This window comes from Macrotis lagotis, chromosome 1, assembly GCF_037893015.1.
Source record: "Macrotis lagotis isolate mMagLag1 chromosome 1, bilby.v1.9.chrom.fasta, whole genome shotgun sequence".
NCBI classification, from domain to species: Eukaryota; Metazoa; Chordata; class Mammalia; order Peramelemorphia; family Peramelidae; genus Macrotis; species Macrotis lagotis.
Window position 1 is genome coordinate 78,600,338 of NC_133658.1, and position 18,285 is coordinate 78,618,622.

The 18,285-nt window shown below is 35.8% G+C and overlaps 1 pseudogene; it reads right to left on the reverse strand.

The window, feature by feature from the left end:
* Positions 1 to 270: 270 nt before the first annotated feature.
* LOC141508613 (uncharacterized) overlaps positions 271 to 18,285 on the reverse strand; it is a 35,602-nt pseudogene continuing 17,587 nt past the window's right edge.

Below are 18,285 nucleotides of genomic sequence, written 5' to 3' on the forward strand. Positions count from 1 at the left end.
CTTATAAATAAATTTAATTTAAAATTTATTGCAACATCTTTGTACAAAAATGGATTTTTCTAGGACTAGACAAACTAACAATGAAATTTAGATGAAAAAACAAGTTGGCAAAAACAATTTGTAGAGGTAAAAGCTCTTAGATGAAACAAAAACTTGTTCTGCCAGAATTTGACAAAGCCTAGAAATAAACTAAGTTGGAAAAGAGTTATGAAGGTGTGAAAGAATGTCCACACTAATGAAACTTTTAAGGAAGAAATTCTCAAATGAATTTCATTCACATAACTTGTCTTCAGTATGAATTCTTGGATGTTTAGTAAGTGATGATCTGGATGTGAAGACCTGACTGCATGTATTACATTCATAGGGTTTCTCTCCAGCATGGATTCTCTGATGCTGAGTACTGCCCAAAGATTTTTCCACATTCATGACGTTCAAAGGGTCTCTCCCCATTGTGGATTTGGTGGTGCTGAACAAGATGAGTTCCCTGTCACATTCTTTGCACTCAAAGGGTTTGTTTCTAGTGTATATTTTTTGATGTTGAATAGCATGTGCACTTTGGGTAAAAGCTTTTCCTCATTTATTATACTTATATCGTTTCTCTCCAATATGAATTCTCTGATGTGTAATAAAGGATGAGCTATTACTGAAGGCCTTCTAACAATCATCATACTCAAAGGATTTCTTTCCAGTGTGGATACTCTGATGTTGGCTATGAAATGAACTGTGTATAAAGGTTTTCCCACTTTTATTACATTCATAAAGTTTTTCTCCAATATGGATGAATCTGATGTCCAATAAGAGATGAGCTGTCCCTGAAATTTTTCCCACATTCATGATATTTGTAGTGTTTCTTGCCAGTATGAATTCTCTGATGCTAAGTAAGATTTGATCTGTACCTGAAGGTCTTTCCACAGGTATTACATTCATAAGGTTTCTCCCCAGGGTGGATTCACTGATGCTGAACTAAGTATGTTCTCCGGGTAAAGACTTTGCTACATTCATTACATTTAAAGTTTCTCTCCAGTATAAATATTCTGATATTGGATAAGCAAAGTACTTCAGCTGAAGGCTTTACCACATTCTTTGCATTTATAGAATCTCTCACCAGTGTGTTTTCTCTCTGATGCTGGGAAAAATATGTTTTGACTGAAGGCCCTCCTAGACTCATTATATTCATATGTTTTTTTCCCAATCTCCAGGCTATTACATTAGATAAAATTTGAGGTTTGAAAGAAAGCCTATTCAGAGTCATTATTTTGAAGTGTCTTCCCTGAAGGAATTTTTTTTCCCAGAATGCCTAAATACTCATTTGTTGTTTCTCATATTTATGGAACTTTCCCATAGAATCTGCTTCTTGGATAGTAAAGATTGATTCTAGACTAAAGTTTCACTTAAATTTATTAAAACCATGGTACCTTATCATTGCAAGAGTTTTTGTGTGGGCAACTGTCTGCCCAGAATATCTCTCCTGATTGCCTCTAACTTGACATCACATTCCTAGACCTGTATTTTGGAATTCATAGTATCATCATAGTATCATTTTAAATCTGCCCAGAAACATTTCTTCATTTTAAATGTCCTGTTTTGAAGCTGACTCTTTTTTTTTTTAGGACTAGTCTCCCAATCTAAAATAAAGAAATAAAATTTGTAAAAATCTTGTGTTCTTTGTGCCGAGGGGGAAAAATACTGTTGTATGGTAAGTTCTATCTATTGAAAAAAGCTCTTCAAATTAGAAAGAGTAATATAATAATAATAATATAATCCCTTGTATTTTGGAAAACTATAGTGTTTTCAGTACTTTAACATCTTTTATTTCATTATATCCTGACAACAATACTATGAACTAAGGAGTTTTACACATGAAAAAATTAAGGTTTGAAGAGACCAGGTGACTTGCATCAATCTAGTTAGTGGTAAAACTGCAAATAGATCTTGAGTTTTACTGCCCCCCCAATCCAGTTCTTTTCACTACATCACCATGCCTAGCATAATTTTTCAAATTTCAACTTTTTGTTTCTGTAGAAGAAGGTGCTGAGAGAAGCTGAGGGAACATGTGAAGGTTAATGTGAAGGCTCTAAATTTGTGAATGACAGGTCTTGAGGAGAATAAAATATAGAGTAAGAAAAAGTTGAATAAAAAGGTTGGAGCTGATGAAGGAAAAGAGATCAGTAAAAGGAGTAGTCAGTCTGAAGGAGGATTCAGAATGAATAGGGAAGAGGATTGAAGAGAAAGACTTAAAGAGAATAAATCAAAGAGGAAAGAACTGGAAAATAAAGGTAAATGGAAAAAAAGATAAGCAACTTAAGTGAAACATGTTGGCAAAGATATTTGGCAAGTCAAATGAAAAAGTAATTAATGAGACAAGGAAAAATAAAGTGAGTGTACTGGTCTAGGTAAAAAATGATAAAGGTCAGTATATTCTAAAAAAGATGTATGGGCATTAGAATAGAATAGATTAGAAGTTAGAAGCAAAGATGAAGAGTTCTCCACAATCTAAGATTTCAGCATCAATGAAATGCTTCTTTAAAAAATTTCTGATACCAAATGACAATGTAGGAATAGAATAAACCAGTGTTGTAGAAACTATCCTGTGTGACTTACATGAAAGAGGAATTACCAATAGCTGGTTCCTCTACCTGCCCCTTGTTATGCATGATATTGTCTTTGACAGCCTTCTTACAAAGAGAGAAGGAACTATTTCTTGATTGGAAAAAATATGGACACCCTAAGGTGGAATAAGTACTACCTCTTAAGAGTTTCTGATAGTGAATAAAACCAGATATAATCTGACATTCACATTGGATTTTGGAGAAGTATCACTCAGTTATAGAATCTAAGAGTTGGAAGGGAACTAGTAACCATTTAATCCAGCTCATAGCCCACTATAACATACCTGAAAGGTAAAAAAGAATGTGAAATTTGAGGAAATTCTATAGAGAGTAAAAGAATGTCAGAAGAAAAAAACAAATGAAAGAAGAACCACTACACACTTAGGACTAAAAACCAGGGTTTAAGTTCTTTCTGAAGGGGAGGGAAGTGGAATGTCTGGGGGGGAAAATTGTCTGCTTTGAGGTAGCAAAGTAGAGTGCAATTAGCTCTGAAGTTTAATACCAGAATGACTTGAACAAGTCACCTAATATCTTCCTCTACAAAGTAAGGTAGAAATATGTGATCCTGAGAGAAAAATAAAACTGGAACCACAGAAGCTATCAGGAGAAAGATGATGCAATAAGGGTCAAATGAAAAAGATAAGCAATGGTGATTGTTAATTACCTACTCAAGAGCACTGAGGTAGCCATTTGTCACCCTGTGAATAAAAAGAGAAGAGTCTACTATCTTCCTGGGGCATTTATCCAAACCTGTCAACTCATTGCAAGTAGGGATTAAATACATTATGATGCCATTATGATAATCAATGATTGATTGATTGAACCTCCTAAGATTCATTAAAATCTATCATTACTGGTGATTCACAGGGCACAATCTAATACTGAATTAGAAAGTAGTATGATAAATTATAAAGTCTTGAAAAAGAAATTGAAGACCAAAGAGAATTCTCTGGTGGTTTCATCACAGTTTCCCATTTAAGGCAAAGTATATAAAAGTCAAAATGAATTTGGATGTAAACACTTAATTAAAAAGATGGTATCTGAGAATTGAATTTGGATTTCTAGACCCACAGACTAAAATACAGGAATGACACCAGGTACTTTTGAAAATTAAATACAAAAGACTTAAAAATAAAGAAGAAAGTTACTTCATAATTATCAAATTATGTGCCAAAGAAGTAATTACAGAGAAGGAAAGAGAAAAGCATTTGAACCATTTGAAAGTTCATAGGAAGCAAACTCTAGAAAAGGAATAATAAAAATAAAACAAATGACCTCCCATATCTATTCTCAATGGCCTAAAGTCTAAGCAACACTAGGAGGAACCAGAAGTCTTAATAGAAGGAGGTTCTAAGTAGATCTATTGTTGCTTAATTATTTCAGTTGTATATGACTTTATGACCCCTTTTTGTATAGTTTTTTGGCAGACACTGAAATAGTTTATCATTTCCCTACAGTTCATTTTTTTATAGGTTTTTAAGTTTATATAGTTCATTTTTATAGGTTTTTAAGATAAACAAGTTTAAGTGATTTGCCCAGATCACACAACTAGTAAGTGTCTAAGGTGAAATTTGAACTCATGAAGATGTCTTTCTTGGTTCCAAGTCTAGTGCTCTGTCCACTGGACCTCCCACCTGCCCAAAGTAGGTCTAAGACTCATTCAAAATAAACAAGATAGGTGAAACGAGATTAAGGTTGGCATTATACTTCAAGAGAATTTATTTGTATGAAGAAATCTAGGAACTAGGGCACAGTAAGCATAGTGGAGAGCATTTAGGTGAAGGTCATTGTGGGGAAAAATAGAGGCAATTTTGTCACTGAAGTATACTACATAGAACTAAATAAAAAGCAGTAATAGGGTATGTGAGAAACAGGTTATAAGCCTGGCACAGGAAAATGATAGTGATATGTATATGAAGATTTTAATTGTTATAACATTTGATAGAATTTTCTCTCTTCAAGAGGAGAACAGAGAAAATCTTCTTCTTTACATATTATACAGCCACTAGAACTGGGAAATTAACTGGGTCCATGATTAAATTGGAAGAGTGGAGACTGAATGAAATGAATGAATGAAATTATGCAATACTTTTGATAATGTAATATTCATCTATTATGTAAAAGTTCATCTATTCAACATGAATAATGTTACAGGGAAATGATACAGTTAATAATCATGGAATAGTATGATATACAATGATCAAAACCGTGTCTGATGCAAAGGACAACAGAGACAGAGAAAATGGGTATTAAAACCTGATGATGATGTGAAATAAATGGCATAAAATGTACCAGTATTACACTTTAGATGGATCAGTGAGAGCAAAAGCTAAATAATGAACAGTCTGAGTGATGCATTTAAAACCATAAAATGTCACAAACCCCTAGAGGGGAATTTTGAGTTTCTTTAGATCATCTTTGAAGCCCTTAAGGGAGGGCTTGGGACTTGAAATCAAGAGATTTTGGAAATTGAGAAGTTTAAATTCTTCATTTTGCAAATCAATAGATTTAAGCAAAGTACCCAGAGAACAAGTAGTTAAAGTTTTTAATCAAGGTTTTATGATTCCAATTTCAAAACTCTTTTGTAGCATATGATTTTAGAGAGTGATATTCAACAATTTCTTATGTTCATTTTTTTCTGCCATCCCAGAGAATGGAGAGAACTCTAACCTCATTTAGCAAGACTAGTCTGTATTTGTCTGTATAGAAAGAGAAATATTATATATTCCATTCAAGTTATTATAATGTTCTCTTATATTCTCTTCTCTCTTTAAATTTGTGGGAAGCAAGATCTAAGATCTTCATTACATTAACATTATTCATATCAGCTCTTGTGGCTTTTCCATAGCAGGATCTCTCTGTCTCTGTCTCTCATCTCTCTTTGTCTCTATCTTTCTGTTTCTGTCCTCCTTCTCTCTCTCCTTTCCTCTCTTCTTCTCCCTCTCCCACCTGGCCTTCCTCCCTTCCCTTAGGGAAACTATACAGAGTATGAGACTAGACATAGAAAGGAGACCCATATTCCTGAAGAGATTACAGAGCCAGGAAACAGTGTTAGACTTAAAAAAGAAGAAACATACCTCTCTCTGAAAATATGCAAGAGAAAAATTTTCATGTGGATGAAATGTTAGAAGCATGTTAAGACCCTTGAAGACCTAGATCGTCTATCCTTTTTGCTTTTTCTGTCCTATTTTCATTCACTCACCTGTACAGGTAAATTTTGAGATTTCTTTTTCTAATATCCACAATGCTTCTCTTTGATCCATGTAGGATATGACCTCAGGCCTGGAAACCGGAAGCCCTAATCATGGGGGAAAATGGAAAACGAATGATTGAGATGACAAAGAACTATCTCAGTTCTGATTTTTATATATATAAAACATGGATGAAGAAGACAAAAGAAGAACCTAGAGGGAAAGAAAAAGCAGTCCTGAAATATGCTCAATATTATTTTCAAAGAAAGTGGGAATATCGGCTCTCAGAATTGATCTCTACTCATTTTTCCTTCCCCTATTCTGGCATGTATTTGTACTACCACTTGGCTCCAGAAGGTTTGAGGAGGACAGAAACCCTGACCTAGGTGAACAGATGATGTGAATAAGAAAGTAGAAGGAAAGACCACTTTCAATTTCATTAAGAAAAACATTTTTTTTCATCAGATCACAGAGAATAAATAGGGTTTTTCTTGGTCTCAGGAAGATTAGATTTTTTTGTTGCCCTAAATAACAGTTTAAATCCTAGCTAATCACTTCAAATGTTTTAAGAAAAGAGTCAGTTTAAAAAAAATTATACTGGGAAGATTACGATTCATAAGTCAAAGCTACTCTTACCCAGAAAAACCATATTTCTGTAGTTTTTTAGCATTACAACCCAATATAGATCTCTCTAAGTTGAATCCAGTTTCCCCCCATTCTTCTTGGGTAAAGTTCATAGCTACAACCTTGAATGAACCCGATCCTGAACATTAAACCCATTCATGCTTATACCATTTCAATACATGATTCTTGAGAAAGAGGACAGATGATAGTTTTAGGAAATTTGAATGGAATATATAAGTGGTTCAGAGAGTTTTCAAATTTCTTAATTGTTCCAAAAAAGATAGTAGATGGTAGATTATATATAAAGAACTGAGCGAATGCCAGTTTGGATGAATTGCAGATGGTGGGACAGGGAAAGATGTACAATGAAGTTGGAACAATAGACTAGGACCTGATTATCCAGAGTTTCAAAAGCCAAACAGGAATTTATATTTGGTCCTAAAGGCAATAGGGAGCCATTAGAATTTAGTACAACTGTCCCTTGGACTTTGAATTCTGTCAGATGAGCTTTTGCCTTATCAGAAACAAGCCATTGTGTCATTTCCAAATCTTACCTCAGCTGACGCAACTGGGCTGAACCTTGAGAGAAGTTAAAGTTTCTCAGAAGGAAAGAAAAGATACATAGAGCATTCCAAGTACAGGAGATAGCCTGTGTAACATGCAAAGATAACATGTCAAGTTTGACTTGAATATAAATTGCAGGATAAATCTGTAAGAGTAGGTAGGAACCAGAATGTGGAAAGCTTTGAATTACAGTTTGAAGAATTTGCATTTTATCATAGTGGCAACAATGAGCCAATTAAGAATTTGAGTGGGTGAGTGGCAATGATTATTTACCTTAGGAAAAGAAATTTGGATAAAGGATTAGAGAAAGGACACGAGAAGTCTACAAATCAATTAGTAAGCTAAAGAACTAGTCCAAGCAAGAAGTGAATAATTATGAATAGTTCATGGGAATAGATAAAAGAAATATAAGGTAGAACTAACAAAATTTGGCAACAAAGTTGAAGGGGGGAAGGGGCTTGTGATAAAATATTAAAAAAAAGAATCAAGGATAACTTTGTGGTTGTGAACCCAAGTGACAAAAATGAAGTGGTACCTAAGTAAAGAAATATTGAAACAAAGTTCTGAAGGGGGGAAAAAACAGTTTTGAAAATGTTAATTTAAAAATAAGGATGAGGGGCAGTTAGGTGGTACAATGGATAGAGCACCAGCCCTGGAGTCAGGACAACCTGAGTTCAAATCCAAACTCAGATACTTAATAATTACCTAGCTGTGTGACCTTGGGCAAGTCACTTAACACCATTGCCTCACAAAAACTAGAACTAAAAATGAAATTAAAATTAAAATTAAAATAAGGATGAGACAGTGAGGTATTGATATCAAACAGGCAGTTGTTTGAAAATGGACTGGATAAATAAACTTGAGAGTAATATGTAATGAGATATCTGAACTCATGGAAACTAATGAGATTAGAGAATGTAGAGAAAAGGGGTCCAGGACAGACTATTTAAGAACAATTAACTCTATTTATTAAACAGATTGGGATCCAGAAAAAGAGCAGTCTGACATCACAAACTGAAGGAAGAAGACCATAATAATGAGGAGGAGTCAGACAAAGCTGCCAGAAGGCCAAAGAAAAACTTAGAAAAAGTAATTGGATTTAGCAGTTAAGAGACCACTGGACACCTTAGAAAGAGCAATTTCATATAATAATGGTGTCAAAAGCAAGATTATGGGGACTGAGAAATGAGGAGAGAAAATGGAGACATCAAATACAGGATTATCCTTTCAAAGATTTTGTCTGTAAAATGGATAAAAGTTTGAGTATAGCAGAGTCAAATGAAAGTTTTTTTAAAAATGGGAGAGACCTGGAATTGAGATCAGATTGGAAGAGACAGACTGGGAGAAAAGGAATCGATCAATGAATTGAAAGTCAAAATAAAATTAAAAGGTAAGTTTATCATGAGTCAGAGAGTAATAAAGATAGGAAGGGATAGTTAATTATGGTAAGAGAAAGATATTTCCAAATTTCAGATCTTGGATCTGATAGCAAAGTCTAATTACAAATGATTCTATTATGTGGATGAAGTGAAAAGGAGAAATGTGTGTTGGAGTTGAAAAGTTTTAGGAATTGAGAAGTCACATTGTAAGAGCAGCCTTCCTTATAAATATGAAGACCTCCAGGATAATGCTAGAGAATGGAAAGAAACAATCTGAGACAGATATCATAGCATAGAATTACCTGTGGGTCAGTAGTCAGATGGAAAAAAGGAAATTACATACAGATGACATGAACTATCAATACTTTACTCAAAACAACTCTATGAGGCAGGTTGTACATATATCTTCATTTCATAGATAAATCAACAAAGGCTCAGAGGGATTGACTAATGATCAGAATATGTTTGAGCTGGTACTCAAGCCCAGATTTTCTGACTCCAAAGTCAATTGCTTGAGTGCAGTGGCTATATCTTTCAATAACCCCAAGGTCATGTCCATCCCATAATAAAAGAGAGCTCCAGTGGATGGAAGAAAAAAATCCTCCCTTTCATGTTTAATTTCAAGTCTCCAAGTTCCTTGGAATAAATGGGGAAAAAATTACACTTTCACAGCCAACCACAGACTTCCAACAATCCCTGCTCAAGTAAAATCCATCTTGCCAATTCAAGTCCAAAGGATGATTATAGATGCAAGACTTCTTGGAATGAACCACATAATTATGCTCCTTACTCAAATCCAGTTTACGTGTTTGTCATGGCATCACCTCCCTGATATGGTCTTCTTCGAAAATGAAGGACAAAAACTGTTATTATTATTATTATTATTATTATTATTATTATTATAGCTCAGCACTAATTGCTACCCTGTGAGTTTATCTCCCTTGTCGGGCATAAATACTTCCTTGAATAGGAGGCAAGCTTTCTTTACCCAATATACCTGATGCCCATAGATGAGTCCATCTCCACGTAGCTGGGCTAACTCACGCCCAGAGCCCGCTAGCCCTGCTAGCTCCCTGTCCTTGAGTCCAACTTCCCTTGACCTGGCTACCGGCCTCCCGTTAACTGCTAATTGCTCCTTTCCCCTGGATAACTGCTGCCCTACCCGAGTCAATGGGCACCCTGCCCTCTAGCCCTGCTTCCCCTGCCCGAGTTAGAGACTTCCCATCTTTTAATCCAGCACCCCCTGCCCGGGATCTGGCCCCTTTTTGATCGCCAACCTAGTCAGATCGCGGGGACCAGCTGGCAGCCAGGTCGGAGCCCCGAAACTAGAACCTGGGCCTGTGACCCAGCCTGGCAGCCCCACATAGAACCGGGATCAAAAACGTCCTTGGGACCAGCAAAACGAGGCGTTCATCCACCCGTGATGGTGAGGTTGTGTTGCCTGTGCAGAACCACAACTCCCAGAATGCATGAATTCCCTCACTTTTCATTTTCAATGAGCTCATTTTCCAAAGACCACCTTCATGGAACATCATAACCCTTCAATAGGACTATAGTTGTTTCTTAGGTGAAATCCTTATCAGCCTTGAGCCTCCACCAATTATGAAATGAGTTCCTCCCTCCCATTTCCTCCCCTTCTCCCATACTAATTCCTTTAAAGAGTTTCTCAAATCTATCTATCTATCTATCTATCTATCTATCTATCTATCTATCTATCTATCTATCTTTCTTTAGTGCCTAATATTATTTTTTTCCTATTACATGTAAAGATAGTTTTCAACATCTATTTTTGCAAGATTTTAAGTTCAAAATTTTTCTCCCTCCCCAAGACAGCAATCAATCTGATACAGGTTTGATATAAATTATACACATATGTTCAGTCATGTTAAACATATTTCCATATAAGTCATATAGTGAAAGAACAATCAGAACAAAAGGGGAAAAACCAAGAGAAAGAAAAAACAAAAAAAAGTGAAACTAGAGGCTTTGTTATGCATTTGGATTCCATGGTTCTTTCTATGAATGTGGATAACATTTTACATCAAGAATCTTTTGGAATTGTCTTGGTATTGCTGAGAAGAACCAAGTCTATCACATGTGCAAATAACATGCACAGTATTACTACTGTTGTGCACAGTATTCTCCTGGTTCTGCTCACTACACTCACATCAGTTCATGTAAGTCCAGGTTTTTCTGAAATCCACCTGCTCATCATTTCTTATAAGATAGTCATATTCCATTACATTCATATAGTGTAACCTATTAAGTTTTTTTTCCCCAATTTATGCTCATCCCCTCAATTTCCAATTTTTTGCCACCACAAAAAGAGTTGCTAAAAATATGTTTGCACATATAGGTCTAGAGGTCTATATTTTTTGTTTTGTTTTGTTTAGATTTTTCAAGTCAATGGGGTTAAGTGGCTTGCCCAAGGCTGCACGGCTAGGTAATTAAGTGTGTGAGGCTGGATTTGAACCCAGGTACTCCTGACTCCAAGGCCAGTGCTCTATCCACTGCGCCACCTAGCTGCCCCTAGAGGTCTATTTTTAAAATATTCTAAATCACTATTGATTAGAGAAATTCAAATTAGAACACCTCACACCTATTAGATTGGTTAATATGACAGAAAAGGAAAGCCATCAGTTTTGAAGGGGATGAGGGAAAATCTGGGACACTAATGCACTTTTGGTGGTGTTGTGCACTGATGCAACCATTTTGGAAATATGCCCAGAGGGCTACAAAATTTTGCATACAATACCACTACTAGGTCTGTATCCCAAAGAGATCACAAAAAAGAAAAAGAACCCACATGTACAAAAATATTTATAGCAGCTCTTTTCTTGTGGAAAAGAATTAGAAATTCAAGGGATGCCCATCAATTGGGAAATGGTTGAACAAGTTATGGTATATGAATGTAATGGAATACTATTGTTTTCTAAAAAATGAGCATACAGATTTCAGAAAAACCTGAAAAAACTTATAGGAACTGATGTTGAGTGAAGTAAGCAGAACCAGAATACCGTATACAGTAACAAAATCATTGTGTGATGATCATCTATGACAAACGGCTTTTCTCAGCAATACAGTGATAAAGATAGTTCAAAGGACTTGTGATGGAAAATGCCCTCAACATTCAGAGAAAGAACTTTGAATTTTGAATGCATACCAAAGCATACTATTTTTACTTTTTTTAAATTTGTTTTTATTTCTTTTTTCTTCCTCATGATTTTTTCCACTTTGCTCTGATCTTTCACAACATTCCTAATGTGGAAATATGTTTAACATAATTGTACATATATAAATTTTATCAGACTATTTGTTGTCTTGAGGAGAGGAGAGGAGAGGAAAGAGAGAAAGGGGGGAAAATTTTGAACTCAAAATCTTACAAAATAGAAGTTGAAAACTATTTTTAAGTAATTGGAAAAAAATAAAATCCTATTAACTGAAGGGGGAAAAAGCATGTGAGGTCACCAAGAGTGAATTACTGGAGTGGTTAGGTGGTGCAGTGGATAGAGCACCGGCCCTGGATTCAGAAGGACCTGAGTTCAAATTCAACTTCAGACAATTATTGCCTAGCAGTCACTTAACCCCATTTGCATTGTAAACCCCGCCCCCCAAAAAAAGAGTGAATTACTGGGGAAACTGTCCTTGAAAAACCATGGGAAAGTAAAAGGAAATGTGGCAAAAGCAATGCCACCTTGGATCATGAGGCTAGGAATAAATGACAGTGACAGTTACTCAACAAGTATTATTAAATTCCTACTATGTCCCAGGCACTGTGCTAATTGATGGGGATACAAAGATGGGCACAATTTTTTCTTGCTTTTAGGTAGTTTCCAATCTAATGACAATCTGTACCAATAATAATAATAATAATAATAATAATAATAATAATAATAATAATAATAATAATAGCATGATGATAACAAATAATAATAATTGTCCTTCAGTTTGAAGACCACATCAACCATTTAATTGTGCAAAGTTATCCTTCTCACTAGTCTTTTCCAGAAGCATTTCACCCTATGACCCTATTTGATAGGAAACAAGAATTCTGATGATGGTTTAGATGCTAATGTAGTCTTGGTTTTTTGTATGGTTTCCTCTACTCTAACAGTGAGGTAACCAATAATTATACATTGTAGAGAAGGAAAGTATTTCTTCCAGAGGGTGTAAATTTGATACTTGAAGGAAGTCCAGGAAGTCAGGGGACACAAAAAAAAGAGAGAATTACAGGAATGGGGGACAGTTGGTGAAAATACGTCCACATCTCTGCCATATAATTAATCAATGAAACATTTAACATTTATAAAGCTCTATGTAAGAAGCACTAGAGGCATTGTGCTATCCAACCCCTTCTCTCCACTCAGTCACAATCATCTCTTGTATGGACAATTGTTATATACCTTCTTAATTCACCCCCTAACTTTTCAAGTATCTTTCAGTCCATTTCCTCTTACATATAGTTTCCAAAATTATTTCCTACCATACAGGTTTTACCATGTTATTCCCTATTTAATAATCCAGCAGCTTCCAATAAACTCTAGGATTATATATAAACTTTCTTGCCTTTTAAAGCCTGGCTTCCACCAGTCTGTTCAGCCTTCTTAGATATCACCCCTTTCTAGATATCTTATGATTTGAGCTCTGATAGTACATATGTATGCATGTATGTATTTAATTTGTTTATTACTTTATTCACTTATTAGGCAGATAGGTGGTGCAAAGGAAAGAGCACTGTACCTAGAGTCAGGAAGATCTGAGCTTCAATTTAACCTTATCATCCTGTGAGACCCTGGGCAAATTGCAAGCTCTATCTGTCTCAACTCCTTCATCTATAAAATGGGGATAATAATAGTACCTTTCTTCCCATATAGTTATAAGGATAAATAATATGGCATTTATAAAGTTCTCTGCACACCTTAAAGCACCATATAAATGCTAATCTTTATCATTTAAATTTATGCTGCATATATTTTATATGTACCTATAAAATTAGTACCTATAAAATATACCAATCTTCCCTATTAGATTGTTCACTCATCGTGAATAGTGATTATTTCATTTTTTGTTTATATAGTTTGGTGCCCTTGCTGTGTGTTCAATATTAATTAAGAATCTGCATCTCTCTTGTTTTTAAGGTCTTCTTTTTTCACAAGGCAATGGGATTAAGTGGCTTGCTCAAGACCACACAGCTAGGTAATTATTAAGTGTCTGAGGCTGGATTTGAACTCAGGTACTCCTGACTCCAGGGCCAGTGCTGTAACTACTGGGACACCTAGTCTCCCAGAATTTACTTCTCTTAAAGGAATTTTAAGTGAATTTTATAGGGTGTCTGATAATTAATTAGAAGAGTCAGTAGGACTATGAATCCTGAAAGTGATAATGGGAAGCCAGGGATCGGTCATCTTTGTGACTTGCATTAATCTCTGGGTATAATAGTTTGCAGAGTAAAGCCAGAATTCGTACTGATTGGAGATCATAAGCAGGTCATTCTTATAAAGTTTCTTTAAACTGTTTGGAGATGCAATTTGTTTAGAGATATATTGCTTTTTTTTTTTTGCTTTTTTTTAAAGTCATGCAGTACTCCCAAATGAGGTAGATAATCCTATTGGAGACAAATCACTGAAGTCTATTTAGGATTGGTAAAACGGTTTGCTATAGACTAAACATTCCGTTATGAGTTTCCCAGGATTATATTGCTTATATACTAGTGTAAAAGGGTCTGATACATAAAAAAGAAAACTGATGCTATTTATCACAAGGAAAAAGTTAAAGAACCTGCTTCTAAGGAGAGTCAGGATGAGGAGTAATAGAAATATGATCTCGCATAGAGCTGTAAATGGTTGTGCTTTGCTAACTATATGATTAAAAAGCTGGATTTGCAGAAACAATGCCTTGGGTCTTCTAGATTCTGAATCTGACATATGGTCCCATTAAAGATATCTTAATCCTTTGTCTTTACCTTTGTTCTTTTTCAATTTAGGTGAAGAGATTGGAGACTCAAATCTTGTGACTTTCAAAAAAGTCAGAAGAGTTCCATTGGATGTTTAGGTGACCTGGCTTTTGCAGCAAGTTCAGACTGATACCTTAAGGACTAAGGAATTATCTTCAAGTGACTTTTAGATTCCAGTCAGTGGTAGCCGAGACAAGGATTCATCTAACAGTGATGCCACATTTGGACATAAATTTGATGGAATAAAAACCATAGTGAATCAAGCTTTTCAAAGACTGAGGTGGAATAAAGAAGAGTGTGCTCCTGAGATGTTGGAGGAAAACTGCTATTTTCTTACTTTATCTGCAAAATACCCTTTTGTAAAAATTAGTCAGTGTTAAATAGCTAAATGGAACTGGGTCTCTAGACTTCAATGGCTAAAAGAGGAGCAAAACCAATGGGGAGTCAAAACAAAAACACTGGAAAAAGAAAAACTTCAAACCTTTTATGAAACCTCTAGATCCTTGAGAGTATCTACAAACTAATCAGGTTTCTCTAGGAGAGTTCAGAAAACAGACTTGCTATACTAATCTTCCTTGTTTTGGTGGAGTGCAAAACTATATCAACTACCATTGAGGGTAGCAGTATCTCCATTAAAGATGTTCAAAAGAAGTGAGAGCATACTTACTCCCTTTCTGGATCAAAGCACTTAATAAAGTTTTGTTTACTTCCTTCTTTCATGATGGGAAAAAAAGGAATGACAAGAAAGAAAGATATGCCAGAAAGATTTTCATGTAAGAGGTGACTCGAGGTGACTGTCAGAGTTGAGATAATAATTGTAAAGCTCTTGGCATAGTGTCTGTTGTTTTTTAATTATTTCAGTCTTGTCTGACTCTTTGTGACATCATTTAGGTTTTTCTTGGCAAAGCCACCAGTGTAGTTTGCCATTTCTTTCCTGTTCATTTTACAGATGAGGAAACAGACAAACAGAATTAAATAACTTGCCCAGTGTCCTATAGTCAAGACTGTAGGTAAGGTTTGAGTTATAAAAAGCTTTAAATCCTAAAAGGACTTTTGTATTTGGTTATGGAGTTCAGGACCTCATGACTTTTACTTGAAATATAATAATAATCTCCTAAACATCTTTTTTTGCTCAGTCTTTGTCCACATCAATCTATCTTTTGCAAAGTGTTGAACTCATTTTCCTAGAGTGTAGATGGAACTATGTCATTCATCTGCTTTGCAAATTCCAGTGACTTTCAATTGTCTGGATCAATTATAAGCCCTTTTTGGCATTTAAAGTCCTTTATAATCTGGCCCCAAACTACCTTTCCATCTTCATACATTTAATTCTCCTTCATGCACTTTAGGATTTAGCCACATAGAGTTTCTTGTTGTACTTCAAACTCAACACTTAATCTCTTGTTGCCTATGCCTGACTATCCCTCAAGATTGTGTATTCTCCCATCTTCACCTCTTAGAATTTCTTGTTTAGTTTATTATTCAGTTCAAATGCTATTTCTACCTGGGCCCTTTCCTCATCTTCCAACTGTGCTGCCTCCTCATCCCCACCCCCACAAGTGCCTTGCTTTTGTTTTTTATATTCTCTACTTATATGTATGTCCTAATCAAATAAAGTTTTGATGACAATATTACTCAACACCACATATTACAACCTCATGAGAGATCATTATTTTGTTAAGGTGGGGCTTTGCTTCCATGGTAGAGGACACACTTTTTCTAGCTTTTGATGGATTTTACAGACTACTCTTATGACCTATGCTCTGATCCATAGAGGGCCACAAGCATTCCCCTCTACCCTGGAACTGTGAGGAGGGTCCCTGTTCCAATATGGCAGGATGGAGCTGCAGACTTCAACCTGGATCTGAGTATGGGTAAAGCAACAGAGTTCTGACTCAGGGATAGCAGAGAGACCTCTGCAGTCTCCCTGGACCTCTTTTATCAACCATGGCTGAATACTCTGGAAACAGCTGCTGGGTGATTCCACAGGCCTGCTTCTGGTTCCTGGGGCTGGGTCAGGTTTCTCGGTCACTCTGGTGCAGCAAAGTTTTCCCACTAATATTCCAAGTTGCCTTGGTGATCCCAGGGCTAAGAGATCTGGATACCTCCCACTGCCCCAGATTCAGGCATCCATGGGCTGTTCCTGAATGACTAGAGTTGGTTTGCTCAATGGCTGACCTGGTCTGGGCGACCCTTTCCAATACCAGTGGAACAGACCCTTCCTGTGGATCTTCCAGGTTGTCATGGACCAGACAATTGTTTCACTCAGTCTTTCTGTGAGTTCTGCCACTCCAGAATTTGATTAGAGTTAAAATTCAAAGGCATTTGGACTGGTCTGGGGCAGGGGGAGTTTCTGAGATTTTTTGCCTTCACTCCTCCTGGTGAGTAGAACTAGAGAATGGGATGGAGGGGTTATTGCTAGGGGGGGTTTTAAATGTAGCAGAAAAGAGGAAGCTTCCAGGAAATAGGTTTTTCTCTTCCCTGTGGAGTATGAAGTGCGATCCACATGAGAAAATAGGTTTGGTATTTCCAATGTGGCTAAATGTAATAATCAAGGAGGAATAAAAAGATTGCCTTGGGGTAAGGACTCAACTAATATTAGAGGACTAATTTTTTATACTATATTATACATAAATTTTTATACTATACTATACATAATACTATACATAATACATGTACTATACTATACTATACATACATTTTTATACTATACTATACATAATACTATGTGAGCACCAAGGGGAAAGTCATATTTCTGAAGCATACATTTTATCTTCCAATTCTGTTACTCTGGTATATCTTTTTCTCCAACTACTACACAAACTTCTAGGATTAGATAAGAAAACTAGACTAGACCAACTCCAGTCTAGAAAAACTCAGAAAATATTACAAAGAAGAATTCTTCCAATAAAACTGTGTATGAATTCAATTCTAGCCCAAAATTACTATTCCATAGCCTTGAAAATGGTGTGGGAGAAATGGAACTGAGAAAGAAGATGCAGGAAACTTCAAACATCCCTAAAGAGAGATATCTCCCTTTCATTCATTAAAGTGAATGCATGAATCCCCATACAAGGGTCCTGGAAAGCTGTTCTTTATACTCATCCCTGTGATTTGTGCTGTGGCAAATACAGAAACAATGTAAGGCATGACCCCTGTTTGGGAATCCTTCACCTTAGGAGAATTCTTGCTGGATGATATAGATATCTTGATGTGCTTGGTGGGGAACTGCAACCTATCTATATAAATTTTGTCACATTTTTCTAAGCTGTGATGCTTAAAGGGGTTTCAAAGAATAAAGTAGACATTTTTCCTTTCATTTTTCTCAAATCAGACTTCTCTAACATAGGCCATAGACAGGAAAAAAAGGAACTTAAATAGGGGTGAGGGTAGAAAGAAAACATTCTATAAATTAAGGCAATGATTTCTATTATTTGTCTCTGTGTCCTTGAAGATCTGGGGGAAGGAGTGCTACAGAAACGATGCTCAGACTGTGTAACAACCAAAGGAGAAAAGAGTTGGATCTAAGAGAGGACTCATTAATGAACTCTGCTCTTGTAGGTCATACTGGGGTTGGGGGAAATAGGAGGCAATTTGCTGGGTATGAGATAATAAAATCTACTATTAATATTCTCCAGATTTGTATGTAATATCAACTAGAAGAACAAATGAGAAATGGAGTTAGGACAGCAGTTCAAAGCGTGGATTATTGCAACTACTGCTGGGCTTTCTCTTCTAAGCCCAGCAATGATATAGAGAATCATATTTAATGGGATCTGAAATGGCCTTTATCAGTGGTTCTTATAATTTCTGCAGCAAGAGAACCCCACAAGAGCTTAACTAAAGCATGGCAGAGTACCTAGCAAAAAGAAGATATAAGCTTATTCACATGAAATAAGACCTAAATGAAAGCCTTAAGTTAAGTTTTTTAATGCTAAAACTAATAAGTTGATTTTATAAAATGT